The 2,324-nt window shown below is 41.9% G+C and overlaps 1 protein-coding gene across 2 annotated transcripts in view; it reads left to right on the top strand.

Annotated features, from left to right (window-relative positions):
• The window catches only part of mecom (MDS1 and EVI1 complex locus), a 139,086-nt gene that overhangs the window by 48,355 nt on the left and 88,407 nt on the right, over positions 1 to 2,324 (top strand). The gene's annotated exons all lie outside the window — the stretch shown is intronic.

The raw sequence follows: 2,324 nt of genomic DNA on the forward strand, positions 1-2,324 counted from the left end.
GGGTTCTTTGGCCCATATACACTGTAGCATTCACATCAGTCCTCTTTTTTATTTCCTCCCATGTCGTCATGCTCACATTTAGCCCAGTGACCACAAGGCTGTTGTTGCCGTTTGCTGCCCAGTGATGTAATCTTAGATCAGTGCCATTGAAAGAAAGGGAGTCGAGGTTGTGCTCTTAACTCAATTAAAATGAAAAGCCATAAATCCCTTTTTCATCCTGGTTAGGGACCCAGTGCGGCCATTGGCAAATCACATATTGGTCAGCCGGCACAAACAATCGAAGGCAGGGTCACAGGACAAGGTGAAAGGTTAGATGTGGTCTCCGTCAGTGTCATGCTTGTTTGGTTTTATAGAGTAGGAGGAAGGGGTTGGCAGAGGATCAGCCTCATTAAGTCTCCCGAAATAGATCCTCTCTAATTTGAATGTGAGGATTTAGTCCTTCATATTCAAGCATCTGTCCCTTTTGTAGAACAGAACCAAGCTAATTTATAACTGCTGACAATGCAGTTCACAAAGAAAAACTCAACGTTTTAAATCAAAATATGATTCAATACAGCATTTCTTCTCTCCCTAACAGTGAAGTCCATTTCAGTGCTGCACTGTTACACTTACTGAGAACCTATTGGTAGAGTATCAACATTCGGCTCATATAAAGCTCATTGGCTTTGCATCATAGAGCGTTACCCCAGTCCATCAGCTCTGACTCAGTGGTTTTGGCGCAGACCAAACCAAAATATATTTATTTTTCCTTCTTTTCACTCTGGACTACATTTCTCCAAGAAACAGCTTCTCCCTAATTATCAACAACCGGGTGAGACAAAATTTATAAATGTCTCTTAAATTGAAAGTGAGGAGAAACTCCTCATTTTTGCCCATTTTTATAAAACAGAATCTTAATTAAAAAAAAGTCTCTGTCCCTCTCTAAGAGATTTACAGCTGGTTGAACAAGCTCACTGAGTTATTTTTTTTCCCAGGGAAGGAAATAAAAGAAAAAGAGGTTTCATGAATTTTAATCCGGCAGTAATTTATGGGTAGCTTGAATAATAATATGTATTTAAAAAGCTGAGGAGCTGGGATGTGAGTGTGCATATGTGTGTGTCTGGGGGCAGGCGGGTGGGGGGGATTGAGGGGAAAGATGGGATCCTGGCGAGGCAGCACTGTATCACAATGTTTAATTACCACCCTGACAGCGAGCCATAACTCTTTCCATTAAGTAAATAAGTTGTAAAGAATTTATGATGAAATGCCACATTATTCAGAATGGATATTCAGTGATGACATCCCTCTGCATTAAATATGGTAAACGCCATTAAGCCCTCCTGACCCTCCCCCCTTTTCTCCCATGCCCACCCGTTTACCGTTCCTCACCCATTGCTCACCCCCCTCCCGCCTGCAAACCGTCAATATGCCAATAAGCCTGCGGAGGGTCTGTAAAAATAAAATTGATTTGGTAAATGTGAGTAAAGATAGATATGTTTGCTTTCATCATCAATTCCATGCGGCGCAGCGAGGTGATGTCACCGCCCGGGGAACGCTAAAGTGGCGCTCCCATCTGGAGCGTTTGATGGAGGGCCCTGAGCGGCCCAGGCCAGTGGTGACAGACTGGGGGAAGTTTGTCACCAGGGAGGCCACAGTTCCTCAGAGCCATCACCATAAATTTGGGGGCTTTATTCATAAAGGGGAAGAGTGAGTTATGGCGTCCATGATGCTTTATGAATACAGGAATGGTGACTTATGGGAAAGATAGCTTCAGTAAATAAGAGGTAGAGAGGCAGCAGTAAGGGGTCTGTCAGGCTGAGACGCTCACCTACAGTACACAGTGGTATGCGGAACTGGAGTGCTGACCGCACCAGTAGTTATAATGCTCACTGTGTGGGTACTTGTGTGTGTTTGTGAGACACATTTGTGAAACACATCTATTAATGAGGGCCTTTGGCAAGTTTATGCTTTTTATAAGAGTGAATTGTGTTTTTTGTGTGGATTTCTTTATGAATTTCTTCCCAACCACTTTCTTGACTAAAGATTTACTTTCAGTTCAACTAATTCAAGCGTAAACTGAAACCAGACTGGATTTGGATTTGGGTTCAATTCATGTAACAGGTAAAAATTCAAATAATAGAGGATTAGGTTCTGAATTTGTTTCCCCAGAATTTATTTAATAATTTCACTTAAATAATGAAAATTAAAAAACTGTAAAATATTGCATTCTTTCATATGACAGAATGGTGATGAGGTAGCCTGCACTTGCCCATAGTATTTGCATGTATTCTCTCCTTGAAAACACAACCACTCTCTCTCTCTCTCTCTCTCTCTCTCTCTCTCTC

The sequence above is a fragment of the Etheostoma spectabile genome, chromosome 3, assembly GCF_008692095.1.
Source record: "Etheostoma spectabile isolate EspeVRDwgs_2016 chromosome 3, UIUC_Espe_1.0, whole genome shotgun sequence".
Classification (NCBI taxonomy): Eukaryota; Metazoa; Chordata; class Actinopteri; order Perciformes; family Percidae; genus Etheostoma; species Etheostoma spectabile.